This window comes from Sciurus carolinensis, chromosome 2 (assembly GCF_902686445.1).
Source record: "Sciurus carolinensis chromosome 2, mSciCar1.2, whole genome shotgun sequence".
Classification (NCBI taxonomy): Eukaryota; Metazoa; Chordata; class Mammalia; order Rodentia; family Sciuridae; genus Sciurus; species Sciurus carolinensis.
In genome coordinates, this window is record NC_062214.1 from 138802807 (window position 1) to 138823772 (window position 20966).

Below are 20966 nucleotides of genomic sequence, written 5' to 3' on the forward strand. Positions count from 1 at the left end.
TAATGGGAATAGTGGAAGACAAAAGAAAGTAGATCAACATCATTAAAACTCCAAAATGACTGCCAGTATAGAATTCTATACTCAAACTACTGTATAAACATATTTCAGAGAAACAGCAGCAGAGAATTAGATACTTGAGAATGTGCATTGAGAGAAATAGCAAATGGAGTTCTTCAGGCAAATGGAAAATGATACCAAGTATAAACTCAAAGATGTAGGAAGGAAGGAAGAGCAACTAAAAGGACAAATGTGTTGGCAAATATTAAAATACTGACTAAATGTAGCATATTCAGAGCAATCAGTAATGTCTTGTGGTGATTCAAATGTATGTATAATCAAATACATGAGGAAAAATAATCCTAAAGCCTGGAAGTGGGTAATGTACTAAAAATCTAAGATTATAAGGTATTACCAAAACAGTTATACAAGTAACTATTTATATTAGATTGTTATAAGTCAGGCAAACAAGTTAGAATTTCCAAGGTGATCATAAAAAGAGTATTAAAGAATTTATACTTAAGGACCTATGAACCAGGAAAGTCATTTTTTAAAAAATTGATTGGAGCATTATAATTATACATAATAGCTGAATTAATTCCAGCAAAATCATACATGCATGGAATTGACCCACACCATTTCAGTGCCTATTCTTCCCTCTTCCCTCCACCCTCTCTCCACTCCACTCATCTCCCCTTGCTCATCAATTTATCCATCCTTGATTGGTGCTTTTCATACACACATAGAGGTGAGATTCCCTCTGGTGTCTTTATATATGCACGTTGTTATTTTGTTAAATTCATTTCCCATTTCCTCCCCTTTCCCTTCCATCCTCCCTCCTTCTCAGTCTTCCTCCACTGATCTTCCCTACATCATTATGATATTCTATCCTCCCTTCTTTCCCTTTTTTGCTCTTTCGCATATGAGAGAAAACATTGAAAAAGGCAATTTAATGAATATATTTGATAATCCAATCTAAAGATTACAATAGTAAGCATAATTCCAAAAATTATAAGTAATTTATTAATTCAAATCGATATTCCAACAAGAAGCAGTGATTTTGAGACTATATAATAAAGGGTAGCCCAACTATGTACTACTTACCCGAAACATATATAAGGTTAAAAGTCACAGGATACAAGCAGGTAAGTACACAATGTTTAACTGGACATATTTATGCTCGTATCAAAAAATTTTTCAGTCAGGAAGCCTTATTATAACAACTAATACTGACAAATACCAGGAAGATATAGCATTACTAAATCTGAATGCAACCATTAGTAGCTTCAGAATATTTAAAGCAAAAATTATTAGAAACAAAATGAGAAATTGACATTTATAACCATTTGGTAGATTTTAACAGATCCTTCTTGGTAACTGATAGAACAAACAAATCAAAGCCAGAAGGGGTGCAGAAGATTTGAACAGTATGGCTAACAAACTTAACCTAATTAATACATATAGCACCTTATACTCCTCATTCAAGTGCAAATGACACTTTACTAAAATAAAACATATGTTGGGCTATAACACAAGCCTTAACAGACTTTGGAAAACTGAAATAATTTAGAATATGTTCCCCATAGTAGAATTAAGGTAGTAATTCCCAGTTGCTTGGAAAATAAACAGTACACTTATATGTAATCCATGCATCAATGAAGAAATTACAATGGAAATCAGAAAATATTTTGAAATAAATGATAATTTAGATTTGATGTTAACACTCTTATGGAATTTTGTGCAACAGAAGCAGTCCATATAGGAAAAGGCATATTCTTAAAATGTATGTATTAGAAAAGGACAAAGATGAAAATCAGTATTCTAAGTATTCAAGAAGCCAGAACAGGAACAGCTGAATGATTATAATGAGCCTGGCAGATAAGGACCTATGAAAAGAGCATGTCAGGGAGGTAAGATAAACTCTCTGAGTCATGAATGGTATAGTATGTTTAGCAAATAGAAGTCCAGCATGACTGAATCATAGTGAATGAACAGAAATAGATACATAAAATTAGGTCTAAAAGGTAAGCTAGGACATTGTTGTATCTATACAGTGACCTCTGCAATGATAAAGTTTGAATTTTTTTGGTAAATATATAAATCAGTGATGGTTAATAGCAAATGAGTAGCAGTATTTAAAGCTTAAGAAGATCACTGGCTACTACATGTAGCAGTGTTTCTAAAGAAATAAGAATGGAAGTAGGGAGAACTGTTAGGAGCCATTTTAATACTTTAGGCAAGATGTGATAGTGGCTTACCTTTGGATTCCTTATCAACAGCAGAAAGTACTTGTGGATGTACTGTGTTTGCATTGTGTGGGGAGGTATGGTAGCAATAGCAATAGTATTTTTTGAAGGGTTTTGGAGGATAACTTAAGGGAAATAAGAATCAAGAATAATGCTAAGACTTTAGATTGGCAAATGGTAGTTCTATAAGATAGGGATGTTCAGAGGAAATAGAGTAAAACTCCCAAACTTTTTGGGGCTATGTTAGTTTCATCATCAGATATCTAGGGATCCTGTCATGGTGGGGTTATATATACAAGTTTAGAGTTCCCAGAGAAGAGACCAAGGTCGGGGACATAAATATTTTTAGTCATATGAGACATGGGACTAGATTAGAGTATTTAAAGGAAGAATGCAGATTGAAAACAGGAAGAATGTGGAGCTCTGTCTCATTCCAATATGTTGGGGTCAAGGAGAGGAAGAGCTCCAGCAAAGGAGAAGTAGGAAGAAACACAGGGGAATGGAGTATCTCAGACACCAAGGAAAGTTTCAAGTCACCTAGGAAAATGAAGACAAATATTTTTCATTGATTTTTTAACTATGTGGTGGATTGTGGTGACTTCAATAGGAGCAGTATCAATGAAAACATAGAAACTCTTGGAGAGCAAGCTGAAGACAAAATGTGTAGTGAGGAAGTTGAAATAATACAAATTTGAAGGAGTTTTACTGCATAGGTAATTAGAAAAATGGGTAGTTAAAGAAGACATTAGTCAGGGATAAATCTAAGAAATATAATAAGGGATATGCATTCGTGCATGTGACTAGTTTAAATAGTTATTTCTCCTTAGCTATTCATAGTTTGATGTAAATACCAGTTTCTGGAATGAACAAGTGAAGGAAAAGCAAAATAATAAAGACAACATTGAGGGCTATTTTTTCATCCTCTCACTTTAAGATATAGGTTATATATACTTTACTGTGCATGGTAAGCTTGTGCCAGATCACCTTAGAACAGGTAAAAAATTCTTCCCTAGTTCTGTAGACCTCACCATAGTAAGGTCTCACCTCCAACCTTCAAGTAAAACGGGGATGCAAGATATGGATCTCAGCCACTTTTATTTTCCCAAAGAATAATTTCCATAAAGAAAAATCTATTGTCTCATTTTCTTCACCTCTTACTTTTCTATGTATTATCTGTAAAAATTAAGCAATGAAATTCACATGAAATGGATTGTGATAGACCTGTTTTTATGTTACAATCTGCAGTTGGACATTGATTTTAATTTTTTGTAATAAATTAAGGAGTTTGATATTTGATTTATTCTATCAATTTGTAACTTATGGTACAATAACATTTAGGGATCCAGAATGTCTTGATGCTTAGTCCAACATTATTATTAGACATAACATTTAAAATCTACATAAAAGCATAATTTTTCTACTTAGTAACTTGTGGATATTTGACATATTTTGTAAACTTGGAAATTTTTGCTCAAATATCCTGTATCAAGTAGACCAAGGAAAATGCTGTAAATAGGCATTTTGTTTATAGTTTCTAAAAATTAGAGAATATCCATAGGTGTGTTGAGAAAATTCCTTGAAAATGAGTTTGCATACATAAAAAACAAAATTAAACAGCTTCTTTTCTTCTGTGGAACTTCTCAAACTCTTTAATAGTCTAATGGTATTTGTGTGTCTCTAAACAAGATTTAAAGTATAAAAGGAACACTCATGACCAATGGATCCTTTCCTTTCCCTAATAAATGTGAACATCTATTACTAGTTTCCTGTAATTCAGTTTGGGGGATTGCAACACAGGAGATGTTCAAATGTTGTCTGAATTATAATCCCATCGTAGTTTATCACAACTGTGTTACTGAGGTGACTTCAAGGTACAGGTTGAGCATCCCTGATCCAAAAATCTGAAATGCACCAAAATCTGAAAGTTTTTGAGTATAATGCAACAAGTAGATTCTACCCAAATATTTCAAAATCTAAAACACACACATACCCCCCCTAAATTAAATTTGAAGTCCTTCTGGCCCCAGGTATTTCTGATAAGAGATATTCAACCTGGACATGTTGTACAACTGCTTTTCCACTTATTAAATCTGAACTGCATTAAAAAATAAAAATCACAAAATTGAGCCAATGTATATTACTATGGATTTATCTTCAGCCTCAATTTGACCATTCTTTTAGCATGCTCTCTACAGCAGCCGTCTCTTAACTTACATTGTGTTTTTTGGTTGTTTGGTTGTTTGGAGCTTCTACCCCAGTAACTTCCTATATCTCTCTGAAAAGATAAACAATTATCTTAATTAAAAAAGAAAATAAGTAAAAATAAATAAAATTTTAAAAAAAGAAAATAGGTATGAACTCAACTTCTCATCTTCATGTCATTCATGTCATTTCCTATAGTCTCAGAGGAAATATCCCTGCTCCAAATGAGGGCTATTCCATCTGCTCCTGCTCTCAGCCATTTCCAAACAGTCTATAGATCTGCTGTGTACCAAAAGCACCTGTAGAGTTATTTAAAATTACAAATTCTGAAGCCCTCCTAAGAGGATCTGATTCAGTAGTTCTGTGAAGGGACTGAGTCTGTTTTTTAAAACTTTTGATCTTAGCCCACTACTTAGATGCAGCTGCTAGGCTCTTTGAGTCTCCTGTCTTCAGCCCACCTACTTTCACTCCAGCCTCTACCATGTCCATCACGGTGACCCAGAAGTCCTGCAAGATGTCCACCTCTGGCCCCCAGGCCTTCATCAGCCACTCATAACTGAGTGGACCAGGGGTGCCACATCAGTTCCTCCAACTTCTCCTGGATGGGCAGCAGCAGCAGCTTCCAGAGGAGTCAGACTCCAGTATAGGTCTAAGCAGCAGCTATGGGAGGGCTGCTGGTGTGTGTGTGTGTGGCGGGGGGTAGGGGGATCACAGCAATCACTGTAAACCACAGCCTGCTGAGCCCCTCAAGTTGTGGGTGAACCCCAGCATCCAGGCCGTGCATACTCAGGAGATGGAGCAGATCAAGACCCTCAGCAAGAAGTTTGCCTCCTTCATCAACAATGTCAGGTTCCTGGAGCAGCAGAACAAAATGCTGGAGACCAGATGGATCCTCCTGTAGCAACAGAACACTGCTCACAGCAACATGGACAACGTGTTTGAGAGCTAAATCAACAATATTCAGTGGCATCTGGAGTCATTGGGCCGGGAGAAGCTGAAGCTGGAAAAACTGAAGCTGGAGTCAGAGCTCAGCAACATGCAGGGACTGGTAGAGGATTACAAGAATAAGTATAAGGATGAGATCAATAAGAGTACGGAGAAGGAGAGTGAATTTGCCCTCATCAAGAAGCACGTGGATGAAGCTTACATGAACAAAGTTGAGCTGGAGTCTCTCCTGGAAGGGCTGACTGATGAGATCAACTTCCACAGGCAACAGTATGAAGAGGAGATCCATGAACTGCAGTACCAGATCTCCGACACGTCCCTGGTGCTGTCCATGGACAACAACCACTCCTTGGACATGGGCATGCTGCATCATCACTGAGGTCTGTGCCCAGTATAAAGAGATTGCCAACTGCAACCAGGCTGAGGCCGAGAGAGTGTAACAGATCAAGTATGAGGAGCTGCAGACACACTGCGAAGCATGGGGATGATTTGTGCGGCACCCAGACAGAGATCTCTGAAATGAACCACAACATTAGCTGCCTCCAGGTAGAGATTGAGGCCCTCAGGCCAGAGGGCATCCCTGGAGGTTGCCATCACCGATACTGAGCAGCATGGGGAGCCAGCCATTAAGGATGCCAAAGCCAGGGTGAAGGCTGCCCTGCAGCAGGCCAAGCAGGACATGGCACATCAGCTGCACGAGTACCAGGAGCTCACAAACATCAAGCTGGCCCTGGACATCGAGATTGCCACCTACCATGCAAACCTCTGGAGGGCGAAGAGAGCCAACTGGAGTCTGGGATGCCGACGAACGTGAGTATCCGAACAAAGACCATAAATGACTACTCAGGAGGCCTGAGCACATCCTACGGGGGCCTCCAGCCCTGGCCTCAGCTATGGCCTAAGCTCCTTCCAGCCCAGCTTCAGTTCTGCCAGGACTCTAGCTTCTTCACCCTCACCAAGGCTGTGGTTGTGAAGATTGAGACCCCTGATGGGAAGCTGGTGTCTGAGTCCTCTAATGTCCTGCCCAAGTGAACAGCCTCTGTAGCTCCTCCCAGCCTCCTGCCTCCTGCTACTGCCCCAGAACCTGTGGGGAAGGTAGCTGTAAGAGGGGAGCGTGGGAAACAAGAGACCCCACTGAAGCTCAGACCTAGCCCTCACCCACCCCTCTTGCCCATGCCCTCAACCCCAAACTAGTTCATTTGTTTTTTTCCAAAATAAAGCCTTGGGTGACCCTGCCAACCAGAAAAAAAAAAAAAAATATTCTGATCCCATTGATTCCATTTTTTTTTTAAGTCCCATTGATGTGAAGGATTTTGTTCTATTAGTTATTTTTTAAATTATATGGCAGGGTACATGTTTTTAATTTTGATTAATTTGAATAAATCTCTTTCTTTTATGGATTGTACTTTTGGAACTCTTGGAACACTGCCTAACCCTGGATCATGAAGATGATTTATTATGTCTTATAAAAATGTTATAGTTTTATATTTTAAATTTAGTTCTATTTTGAGGTAATGTACAACATATAAGACAGGTTGAAAGGTATTTTTGTTTGTTTTGTTTGTTTTTGTTTTTTGGCATATAGCTGTCCCATTATTCTTACACCATTTGTTTAAAGGGTTAACTTTCTCAAATGAATTGTTTTTATATCTTTATCAGTACACAATTTGCCATATTCGTATGGGTTTATTGCTGAACTAGCAAATTTGTGGTCTAAATGTCTCTTCCTTCAGCAATAATGTACTGTCTTGTTTACTGTAGCTTCGTAGTAGATCTTTAAGTTCTATAGTGTGACTATTCCAATTAATTTTTTCAAATTTATTTAGGTATTCCACTTTCTTCATGAATTTTAAAATCAGCCAGTCTACTTCTACAAAATATTCATTCTTTTGATAGAATAATTGACATCTTTACTATTTTTTTCTGTGTTACAAACAGCATATTTCTCCAGTTTTCTTTATTTTTAATACATTTTATGATTTTAATCATACAGATCTTGAGTACATATTTTGTTATATTTACACTTAAATAGTTGATGTTTTGGCAGGATTACAAATAGTATTGTTTTTAATTTAGGTCTCCATTTATACATTGTTAATAAATAGAAATACAATGTTAGGTATATTGTATATCCTGTGTCTTTGAGGGACTCACTTATTAATTCTATTGTTGCTTCCCCCTACCACCACCACCATGGCAGTTGCTTTTCTAAAGATTCCTTGGGATTCTTATGTAGATAATCGTGTCATTTACAAATAGAGACCTTTTAATTTCTTCCTTTCCAATATATATGCCTTTTATTTGCTTTTCTTTCCATGTTGCTCTAGCTGGAACAAAAGCAGACATCATTGCCTTTTTTCCAGTCTTCAGGGAAAGTATTTATCCTTTCACCCTTAAATGTGTTTCAAGCTCTGGTCTTTGTAGATATCTTTTATCATAACAAGTAAGTTCTATTCTCTCACTAGTTTGCTAAAATATTTATCATGAATGGATGTTGAATTCAGCTAAAGGCATTTCCAGCATCAGTTGAGCAAAGAAGTAATTTGAATTTATGAAATTGAAATTGGATTCTAAGTAGTTTACAGTTTACTGAAGAAATTGAAAAAGTTGTCTTCAACTTAACTGCATATAATAGGTAGAATTATGTTCCCCAAAATGTATGTTCAAGTCTTAATTCCTGTACCTATGAAATAACCCTGTTTGGAAATAGGGTCTTTGCAGACGTATGTAATCAAGTTAAAATGAGATTATTCTGGATTAGGCTAAGCTGTAATTCAATGAACGGTGTCCTTATAAGAAGGACATTGGACACAACCACAGAAGGCACAGGAAAGAAAGCCATGTGACAATGGATGCAGAGATTGCAGTGATATGTCCAAGGAATGTTGAGGGGTTGTTGGCAACTGCACAGAGCCAGGAAAAGACCATGGAACAGAGTTTCCTCTCAGAGCTTCCAGAAGGAACCAGCCTTTCCAACACCTTGATTTTGAACATCTGGCATTTGGAAATATAAGAGAAGAAATTCCTATTTTCTGAAGCCACTTAATTGTGGTATTTTGTTCCTGCAGCCCTAGGAAACCAATGCACTGCCCTTTTCCTGATAGCATTTCTTTGAGTTCTAAAATAACCCTTTTAAAAATAAATGGTTATTTTATTTTATTTTTATTTTATTTACTGTTTGGGTATTTGTTGCAGCCTACAACACAGGTGAACCATTCTTTTTTTCTCCCTGGGTTCCTGTGGCTTTATCACTGATCATCATGTAGATTTTTGAGAAAAGCATATAATTTCTTAACTTTGATGTGTTTCCAATTAAAGGATTTCTTCTCCCCCTCCATATTTTGAAAATGTTATTTTTCTGGTGACCAACCTTTTAATATCTTCCATGGTGAGCAGCAGTGTGAGCCATGATTGGCACATATTTAGGAAGGCTATCTTCTTCTTTCATTTCTAAAAAATAAAATATATCATTAATTTTCCCATTTTCTAGAAATTGAAAAGTGACCCAAAAACTTTCATTATTGAAACTTCAATATTACAGGTAAGAAAATCACACCCTTTCTCAAAGTACAGTGTACAAAGTGTGGCAAGATATTATGTAAGATATCATAACTTTATTTAGTAGAAATTTATAGATTGAATGGATACTGCCAAAACTACATTTGCTTTTGTTTTCAGAAAATCCACAAAAATAAGAAAAGTCTACTTTGAATTTGAAAAAGGCATCAAAAGTCATTTTTTGTCTTCCAGAGTTTTATTAAAACCTAAGTAGAAGTTAACAGGATTATTTAAAACCCCATTTTCCATACTTGGTAGGCAATTGTTGCTACAATTGACACATCATTTGATGAAGTATGAAAAGCAGGATTAGGGTTCAGTGTTGATGTAATCATCTGTATAGTGTTGTGTCAATTTGTTTCCTATCAGAGTTTCCTTTGTTGTTGATTATCTAGCAAGACATTTTTTTTTGCAACCTGAGTAGAGATATCTACTCATTTCACAGAACTATCAAGGAAATTACATAACAATGTTTGTTCCCTGCGGAATGTCCAACCTATTTCAGCAGCTCCAATAATTGTGTCATTTTGAGAGAGAAAACAAAACAACAAAATAACAGACTTTGATTGATTTAGAAAACTTGCCTGTCTCATTATAAACTTGTGAGAATCAATCTTTGTACATGCTTTCACATATCCCTTTCAGTATTCCAATCCCAATTCTTTTTGGAATCATTTGTATGATATTTTGTTCTAGTTATTTATCTCCCTAAACCAAACCACTTGTGTGTATCCTTTCATCTTGCCTTCATTTTGATGATGTCTGAATTATGCTGGAATTCCTGTTATCATCATTCTCATTTTCATTATCTGAAATTAGAAAGCATATCATGGTAATCACAATTTTAAAAATTAAAACCTGTTTGAAACACAACAGTTCATTCACAGAGAAAGTCAAAGATAAATTGGTTAACTCTCACATTTACAGTGTACTTAAGGTGATATTAGGAATGATGCAACAAGGAGTGACCAATTATTGTGAACCATAAATTGTGGTTGCTAACATTAGTGCTCGGGGGGAAGTAGCACTGCAAAAGTTCAAATATGCGGACACTAAAACCAGTGTTGTTTTTAACCCTGTGATTTGGACCGTCATATAGATTTATACTTTTTCCCCCAACATCTTCCTCCATTGCCAAAAACTGGGACTCTACATCCCATGAAGGTATTTCCAAGACTGGTTTGTCGCCTTCTAAACAACTGATATTGTAAAGTACAGTGAGCTTTTGAAAAGAGGCGAAGATTATTATTAGTGAAATGGAAAGTAGGCATGCTCTGAAGATTTGTTTATGAAGGATGGCAATATATGATATAATAATATGAAATGAATAAAGTAATCTGATGGGTTTTAATGCAATTACTCAGGCATAGGAGGGAAGGAAGACTGATTTGGTGCCTATTATTGTATGAATTGAAGTAAAGTATATTGGGACTTCCTTGAGTAACAACAGTAGGAATAGAGAATGAGTAAGATATTTTTAGATAAGTAGCAAGACTTCACTTACTGGGTATGAGACAGGAAGGGGAGGTTTACGATGACACTGACAAAGTGACATTGAGAAGTTTATGTGGTTTGTTGAAACAACTGAGTTTAATTAGAAAATGTCAACTTCAAAGCATAACATATGCTTAGTATTTGAAGCTACTGGTACTGCAACTCATGATACAGATAGTACAAAGCTCAGTGATCACTTTGTGGTACCAAAGGAGTCAGTATTATGATGCAAATGATGGAGTATTTGTTACTTGTACAGAAATAAAACAAATACAACTTTTGAAAGTTTCAGTGAATAATAAAGATGGAAACAATGGAATGGAAGCTGTTTTTCCATGATTCTCTAAGCTCTGGAAGGTCCTATTAGAATTTGGAAGAAAGCTAACATCTGTCCAGTTAATGATTGTGCCTTGAAGAAATTTGCCAGTCTGCCCAATGAAGAAACTGCTTACTACTCACTGTTTCTCATCATCACTGTTCCAAATCTGCCTGTCTTCAAATATGCTGAAAGAATCTATATCATCCGATATGAATAGACATGAGAAATTCATAATTCAGAGAAATGATTGCTTCATGGAAAAGACCACATTTTCTTTTTCCAGCTATATTTACATTATATGAGTTTACTCATTTAGTTGACTCATGAAAATGTATAGAATCTGACTTATACCTATGATATGTTCAAATACGACCACGTACTTAAAAACAACAGTATATGATGCTATCACTAAAACTTTACCTTTTTGATTTTTATTAGTGTTTATTTTGACATAATTATACAAGAATGGAATATAATTTGCTCCAATTTATTACTTCCCCTTTCCCTCCCTTTTACGCTCCCCCGTCCCCTTGCCTTTACTGGTGAAAGATGACAATTTTAATTGAATTTGTTTATTGAAGGAGAGGAACTTTTCAAAACAAGGAGAATCAAAGATATTTTGAAGGAATGATCAAAAAGACGATACAGTAGGTAAAAAAATATAGTAGGTGATTTGAATAACAAAATGATCAGGGAAAAAATCTAATTAGTGATTTAGAACAGCGAAGGAAAAAACACTAGTAAAAAATTCAAGAAATTAAGTGAATGAAAACGTAATATATAGAAGACAGATCTAAGTTTAGAAGCAAATTAAAAGAAACCACACTCAAAGCAGCAATAGAAGAAAACTCACTTGCGCTGAAGAAAACCGAGTTATTAAAATAAGTACATTTTTTAAATTACATATGCTTATGCAAATTTATATAAACATCCTAAATTTATAGACATAGCTAGGTGAAATTATCTTTATACCGATAATAAAGAGAAACAAGAGAAACTGTTATACCTCTATAACCTTTCTCATGAAATTGCATGAAAACTTATTATTTGCAAAAGAAGAGCTTTACACTGGTATCACATTCTTACCTGCAATATGGAAAGCAAAATGGTGCCACTTTGTAAATTTGAGAGGAAAATACTTAAATTTAGGGCTCCTGTATGTAGACAAAATATCATGTATATAGGATAACAAAACAAAGACTTGTTTTTTAACAAGTAAGAATTTAAAATACCTATTAAAACAACACAAGAACACAACTTCAAACTTGCAGAAAACCAGTGAAGGCACCTAACTGTTGTAATGAATGCTGCATATTAAGAGAAACCACAAGAAGGTTAAATGTTGCTTGTCTAATATTCTTGAATTTGATAAGAACCAACACATAGTCCTTGTCATTGACAGATCCCAGTTTGTATATACATTATTTACATTCCTCTCTGTTTTTGTTGAGAAAAGAGACATTTTAACCTTTTTTGTAAGGTTATTGATTTAATTTCATGTTATTTGGTTGCATGAAGTTGCCCTTAACCACTAAGAATCATCAAGATTTTTGCACAGACTTATACATGTCTAGGATCTTATATCAAGGGCAGTTATGGTCATTATTTTCCTACCTTTACCCCACCACCACCCAACACTTCTTTACATATTAATTAGCATTATTTTAGATAACTACTCCTAATGCTTAAGGATAGGATTTCCTCTTTTTGACAACCCAGGAAGTAATTTCTAGATATATATATAATGTTGGTTTATCAAAGATGAAATTAAAATTGTCCTTCAGTCTGAGGACCTGTGTACAGTTTAATCATATTGTACAATATCTATTCTATATTAGAAATAACTAGTTGACAGCTTATACTTCTCAAAATTCATGTTGTTATGTATACAAATTGAATTTCTATATGTGAAGTTAGTGAGCCTTTTTCTGTTACTCCAAATAAAGGCAATTATTTATTTTTTACCAATTCCTGTACAATTTGGGCTAATTGTTCAAGATGGATACTTTACTTTTAAGGCTGGAATCAACCAGCAGCCCTGCAGGAACTAGACAAAGCATTGACTTTTAAATAGAGATTTTTAAAGGAACTGTTTTCTTTTGGAACTACAATTAGAATTGTTAATATTCAACCCATAAACCATTATTATGAGTACATTGTTGCTATTTTGATATAGGGAATTTTATTTATTTTTATGCCAGGTTATATTGTGAAAACACATTTAGTCTTTTTGAGTTTTATCAATATTGTTTATGCTTATCCTTGGAACATCTTTTGCATATTTGAAGTTTGTAGTAGAAGAGATTACTGTTAAACAAATCAAAAACAAATAAGTATTGCTTTTACATAATAAATTTATTGGAATATATACTGGGAGTAAGCTTTGAGGTTGTAAACAACTAAGGTAGTGTAATTTGGCTTCGTATATGTAATGTGAGATAGTAATGTAATTCATAGATTAAAGCAAAAATTGTTAATAGCAGGTTAACAGTATAAATAAATAAATAAACAAACAAACCAATTCATCTTCTGGGGGAATTAACTTGAGAAGCACAATAGCCAAAAGAAAATTGAAACAGATCTCCAAAGAGAGGGACATGTATAAAAATAAGTGAAAGTATTTGTGTTGCTTAAGTAAAATATCTGAGGTAATATATAAGAAAAAGATTTATTTGGCCCAAAGTTCTGTTCTAGTTTTGGGAGATTCCAGATAACATGGCACCAGCATTTGGCAAGGGCCTCATGACTGTATCACCACATGGTGAAGAAACAGAAAGAGAACAGACTACTCAATACTTGAAGGGGCCAATCTTTAAGTATTAAGGAGGCCTTGCTTAATAATAACCCACTTCACAGGAACTAAGCCAATCCAGTGAGAAGTACATTAATCTCTTCTGAGGGTAGCCTCTCTCACACTTCTTAAAGGCTTCTATCAGGGACCAAGCTTTAAGCACATGAAACTGTGAGGAACACATTCAAACCATATTGAAATCATAGTAGTAGCATATCTCAAAATGTATAAATCTAAAACAGTGATCATTTAGTTGCGATGTATAAGAAAGAGTATGCAAATACAGTATGTACAATAAGAAAAAATCCAAAAGATGGCATAGAACTACAATTTTAAAATATTCCAATAAACTTAATAGATAGGAACTATGGGTGGAGGAGGATTTTTAAAAATCTTGGTTTTGCTTTCAAAATTTTTCCTTTATTTATTAGGACACATCAATTATAAGACTGTTTAAAACTGGAATTAGTGTCTTGAGTAAGAGACTGAGTAAAGCCAAGTTGTTTATTTCAGTTAAAAGAACAGATTTTCCTATTCATAGGGACACACATGCTGGGTCAACCTACTTTAAATAAGTCCTGTCTTTAATAGTGACATTACCTACTTACGACTTATCAATTTTATTTTTATAGTCATAGTAATGTGAACATTAATATTGCAAGGATTTGGTATAATTAAACAGACATCCTAAATTGATACAATAAAGATAGGAAGAAAAATTGGGGGAAGTTGGCGGAAGCTCCTTTTTAAGGAGCTAGCCCCTCAGATATCATAACCAAAACCAATAGGTTATTTCTACAATTCATGATTCTGATAATAAGGATATAAGCATATGCTGAGACGTATAAGCAGTTATTTCTGGGAGCTAGACATGGTTGATGGACATGGTGGGAAACAAAAACTGATCTTTTTCACTGTAGGTCTTTTAAGAGTTTTAAATTTTTTTATTAGTGCATTATGGGTCCACATAATAGTGGATTTCATTGCGATATAGTCATACATGTACATAATATGATTTAATCAATTTCCGTTCACCTATCCCCCTCTCTTCCCTCCCCCTTTTCCCTATTCTTCACTCTACTGGTCTCCCTTTATTTTTATGAAGTCCCTTCTTAAAAGTACTTTTTTCTGACTTCCACATATGAGAGCGAATATACAACTCTTGATTTTTTGAGTCTGACTTACTTTGCTATCTTACTGATTTTAAAGTATCTATATTTATTGAAATGCTTAATTAGATCTTATATGATACATTCTGTGAATACAAAAATCAAAGGATAAGAATTTGACATCTACTGGAGAGACACATGTACAAAAAATCCAGATAAAATTAGATGAATGCTATACTAGATTTCTGTACAAGGTAAAATGAAGCTTAGGAAAACAGTGCCAAAAGACCAGCCATGAGAATGTTTCGGTCTGTCATGATCAAGGCTGAAGAGACATGATGAACTGTTGGCACATGTTTTGTAGAAGAAAATGCAAGTGTTTATCCCAAGTAATTAACGCCATCTCATCAAGTTCTTAATTTGAAATGCATTGAAATTGGTGTGAAAGGGCATATCTCAGGTACTGCCTGTTAAAAAACACCTATTTGAGTCCTGTTCTAGGGTAGGCCCACGTATTTTTAAACTTAAAGAAAAAAAATGGCAGAATTTAGAGCAACTGAGTATAGCAGTCAGACAGATGTTCACTATATATATCGTACTAGTTTTTTGCAGAGGGGAGAAGATGTAAATTTCTTGGCTTATTTTTAAACACCAATGAACTAGGAACTGTGGCTTCAAAATGGATTTGACTTCTGCCTTCCCTGTTTAACTCACACTGGATACAATGATGAGTGCAGCAGCCCACTTCTTCAGTAGTAGCCATGCCTGCCTGTACAGCTATGATGTGGTAGGTTTGTAAGATGATAACTGTAGCCGGTTGCATTCCTCAGAGAAGAGGAAAGTATGATCTGCTGCTGTGTTGTTTGTGTACTTACTAGATATGCCTTGTGATGTTGGAAAAGACAGCTGCCCAGTGTCAAGGCAGAAGATATTTGCTCTTGCTGCTGCTATCCTGAGAAACTAGGTCTTTTCTTAGAATTGAGAAATCAGAATATTCTGTGGCCTAATAGAGATTTTCAAACCTCAAGGCTAACAGATTTTTCCTCTATTTGCACATTTTGTTAGGCTCCCATACATCAGGGGATTCCCTGTAAATTACAGAAGTCTTAAATATTACAAATTCTCATGGGAAGTTAGTTTCATAGAGATGAATAAGTTTTTTGGGGGGGTGATAATGTACTTATCATTCTTGTTTTGTAAATATTGAAATTCCTGCTTTAGCAACCACAATTACATAGAATAAGGTGAGAGTTTTCTAACTAATTTTTTTTTTCGTATCAGACATCCATATTACCCAAATGGCAACTAATAATTGCTTTAGAAAGTTCATCTTTGTTCATTATTTTTTATTACAGCCTCTGTGGTGAAATGATTTATTTACATGTTATTTAAAGTTTCTGTTCATATTAATTGTCCTGTTGCCTAACTGAAGCGCTCAGAACTAATAATCAGTAGGCTTTTCTATTTAATGCTGGAAGAACAAGCTGCTTATGATGACCCAACAGAGACATGAGGAAGGTTTGTGAAAGGGGTGTATTCATCCAGCTCTAATCCTTGTTTTTCAGAAAGGCAGCGTCTTTAAGTGTTCTCTAATTAGTGAATAGATATGGTGTAAATTCTCGTAGACACCTCTTCATAGAACAGAGATGGTTTGCCTGGCCTGTTTAAATCTTCATTTTACATTCATGCAAATGAAGCTTTTTAAATTTTTATCAGTGCATTATAATTATACATAATAGTGGGATTCATTGTGACATACTGATACATGCACACATGCACATAACATGATTTTATCAGTTTAATTCCCAGTTCCTCCCCTTTATGTTGCATAAATAAAGTTTTAATATGAGTATTAAAACAGGAAATAGTAAAAAAAAAAATCACTGCTATTTTATTTTTATGATTCATTATTTTCTTGACATCTTCATAATTAGAAACTTAAATGTTAAATATCATAAAGTGGTTCTAAAATAAAATGTTTTTCCTTTTTGTTTTACTGCTTATTTGTTTTGCTGATCTCTTTGGTATACATGAAATGTTTACTGCTCAGAGGTAAATTTCTTTTTGGGTTTGGTTAAATTGCTTCTACCAGTCACCTAGGAAAATAAGCTAGGGAACAAGACACTGATATTTAGGCATACCAAGAGAAAATATATTGCTTCAGTGACTGAATATAAAACATGATCAGTGAAAACACCTGGAAATCAAAAGAACAGATTTTAGTTATGCTTCTCTTTTTCAAAGAACTTAAGTGCTTAGCTATTATTGTTAGTTCTAGAGAAGTGAGTTGGCAGTGACATTTGAAATATGATAATAAAAGCGTACAGAATGTCTGCTTCTGCTTTTAGCACTTGTCTGATTCTTCTTCAGAAATTGCATAATGGAAACTACCATAAAGTTAATTGCAACTCTATACACCAACCTTACTTGTAGTAATAAATGTATTCTCTATTACTGTGTAATGATAAAGCCACACTTATTGAAACTGCCAAAGTTATTGAAAGAGAGGGATAGGAGCTTTTGCTGTTATCACCTGTATTATTAATTGGAGATAATTACTACAGAGCAGCTGGCTGTTGGTTTTAGGGAGCATCAATTGTTCGTCTCACCCAGCTGTTAACTAATAGGATAGTCAACACATCTGTTTCAACAGCTGGTAATTAACAAAAGCCTAATTGCTGCAACTCTTTTAACATCCAATCTGCGAAAAAGAAGGGATGTAGAAGAATATTATTTACTTTGTGCTTTGCACTTTCTGAGACCAGTTTCTCTTTTTTTCTCTCCCCCTCCCCACTTTTTCTCTTACTTTGAACACCACTGCCTTTGTATGAAGCATTGAATGGCAGGAGAACACAATATGGTAATCCAGAGCTTAACTTTTTCAGATCTTTGTTGGTGTTTCTTATTGCAACATTTCTTTGCTAACTTGCAAGATAAAATGGATCAAAAGCATTTTGAGTAGTTCCATACAACAGTTAAAATCCGCAGCAGTGTGCCCTAGGCTGTGTTGCTGTTGTCTGAAGCATCCAAAAGGAAACAGGGAATTCTTTTTTCTTATGCTTTTCACATGCTTAGGCACAACTCCCAAATAATTTCCACATTCAAATGTGTAATTTTTAAAAAATTTCTGCTATAGTTCATTAACGTGAATGAAGTCAGATATAGCAAACCTTCTTCCTTTGGTTAAAAACTATTTAAGCTATCATCTCTGGAAGAGTTTAGCTTACTTATTTTATGTCTATTTGTCAACTCAAAAGAAAACTTTTGGCATATTTATGAAATCTTGTTTGTCTGATTTCTTTAACAATGTGATTTGATCTTTTAAAAAAGTTCCTTTTATTCAGATATCTTTGACTACTAGTTGCTTTTTACAATGAATAGAATTGATGGGCTTGTACTTAAGACACCTGGAATTGAACTATTTCAGAGATGAAAGACGTATAAATTAATAGCTCTTATTTGAACAATTTCAGTAGTCTTAATTGTAACTATTTCAGTCAGAATATATTTCATACACTTTGCTTATAGAGCTTTATGTTTATGCGTTTTATAGTTCTGTTTTGCTAGTTACATATTAATGCAGACATGTCAACATTGCTTATTTGTCTCTTTTAAAAATTGCATGTAGATATATTTGATTGAAAATGTTTTCCTTTAGAATATATGTTTTCAGTTATGCCTAATTTGTTAGTAGGGTGTTTTCATAATCATATATTCTTTAAAGTCTATATCATAAAATATTTTTGATGATCAAAATGTGTCATATAATCATACAGATTTACTTTTACCACATTCATACAAAATTTTAGAATAATGTTATGGTTAATTTGCTAGTGATTATGGTTCTTATTTAATCTGAGCATCTGAAACAGGTCCTTAGCTAAAATTATAGTCAGATTTACTTGATTAAACTTGTTTTCACTAACTTTTCAGTTGGCAATATTCTATGCAAGCAGTCCTTAAATTGAATGTCAAAAGGTATAGAAGAATTCTACCCAAGTGCTTGCCATGGACTGAACTGCAGATTGCATAATTTCAAATTTTTTGCTGGCAGGACAAGTTTAGTTCGGCAGGTGTTCAGGTGATGAAGTGTACTATAGATGTAATGAAAAAACATACATGATCCTGAACAAATAAACAAAATACTTCTGTCTAAAATTCTAACTAAATACAAGGGCACTGGCATGTAGAGAAATGTTTACGACTCAAGTGAAAAGGAGGGAGAATATGTCATTTTGGGAAATGTTTGCTTCTTGAGTTTAAATAAGAATTTAATTTTCTCTGTGTGCTCATGTTCTTAGGTAGTACCAGAGAGCTTAGTGAAAGGAATGTATTCTACCATATGAAAGGAGAGTGGACTTTTTGAGAAAGCCACATGCTAAGCAACTTTATGCCACTGAGCTATACCCCAGCATAGGAATCCATGTCCTGGATGAAACATTTAGTGTTTTCTTTCATATAATTTTTTTTTTCTTGAAGAAATGACCTCAAAAACAGTAGTATAGCATGGTAGATGGAAATTAATCATTTAATGTGTTTTCTGAAGACCATACAATACTACATAATTAATCTTTTATCTAGGCGTTAAAAGAAGCAGATCTTACCAAATGAAAAATAGAGTATTAATGAAGTCAGTGTGCTAGTTAGTGGTTTTGTACCTATCAGGAAGTGACTTTCAGAAGTGTAGAAAGGAAGTCTTTGGGGCCAGACATGTGACACCTAACTAGCAACAAATTTAAGGCCATGGTAGCATTTTTTGAGATAGAGTTCATCCAACTTAGAAGATACAAGGAAACGATAAGCCCTCCACAGTCTAAATTCGTGCACAAAGAAGTGGTTCAAGACAAGATTTCACATCATGGCTTAATAGTAAGTTACATTGGACACTAAAAGTGAAAAAGCAAACTATACATCTTGAGGAGGTTGATATCTACAGTATATAAGGGGGTCCAAAAACTCAAACAACTAAAAAAAGTAAATAAATAACTGAATTTTAAAATGAGCAGTAGACCTAAATAGACATTTCTCAAAAGACAGACAAATGGCCATCAGGTATATACAAACAAACAAACAAAACAAAACAAAAAAACTCAAGTTTTACTGATCATCAGAAAAAATGCAAATCAAAAACCACATGAGAGGTTACCTCACCCCATTAAAAATGGCTATTATTCAGGGAACTGAAAAGGAGTAAACCAAATTCCCTGCATTTATAATTTTGTCAAAATGAATCCAACTAGTACATGTAATTATAATGCTCTAATAAAAGAAAATAAATAAATAAATCACACATATGTACAATAAAGTGGCTATTATTCAAATACTGAATATAAAAAGTGTTATCACAGATGTGGGATGTCTTCTTTCATCACAATGAATTGCCATCCTATTGCCCCTGGCCTCCATGTTTCTTAAATGAAATCTGCTGTTAATCTTATCAGGATTCCTTGTACATGATGTGCCATTTATTTTTTGCTGCTTTCACATTTCTTTTTTGCCTTTGACTACGAATATAGAAAACCATATATTTTAGTATTTAGTGTCTTGAAGAAGCCAAAGGGTTGCTTGGGTGGGAGTAAGTCCTCTAAAATATAAACGGTTATTAGTAGCCTGTGTAGATTACACAGTATCAGAGAGGACCACATTCAGGAGTGTAGTCAAATACATTGTGTTTCAGATTTATAAATTACAGTTGCAAAGCCTGATAGATTTAAAATGGAACATTAAAATAGCGATGTCAAAATTTAAAGCATTAGGTTCAAAGAACCACAGAACTGAATATTAGGTGTGTGTCTTTGTCTGGCAGTAGATCACAGAAGCCTGGTAAAAGTGAACATATCAAAGGTTAATGTTCATGGATCCACAGAGAATAGCAAGGACCCAGCAGAAACAGAATGCAAGTAAACAGATACATATCTGTATTCAAAATTAAACCAAGAACTAGGAAATAAGCAGACTGGAATTCAGGTTAGTACTGAAACTGGTGTCTTGAAAATAAAAAAGAGTAACTTTCAGACCAGCACAACAAAGTTTCGAATCTTGGCTAGATCCAGTAGAGATTTTTTTTTCTTTCTCTCAATACCTTTCCTAATAGATGGGTAGGTGGGATAAATGCTTAGAATCTTGTGCAATTCCCTACACCCCAAAGGGCAGGATTCCTTGGGAGAGACAGTTACTGTAGTATAGAAAAATTCTCATCATTATCCTTAAATTTAAGTTATATGCAGTTACTGTTTTATCTGAGAAGCTGCAACATTACCCTTTTACCAACAGTCTATAAAATTAAGGGGAACACTACAGGTGGC

The 20966-nt window shown here is 34.6% G+C and overlaps 1 protein-coding gene and 1 pseudogene across 1 annotated transcript in view; both read left to right on the forward strand.

Annotated features, from left to right (window-relative positions):
* Mipol1 (mirror-image polydactyly 1) overlaps nucleotides 1-20966 on the forward strand; it is a 328121-nt gene that overhangs the window by 191989 nt on the left and 115166 nt on the right.
* On the forward strand, nucleotides 4918-6422 carry LOC124976156 (keratin, type II cytoskeletal 8-like; annotated as a pseudogene).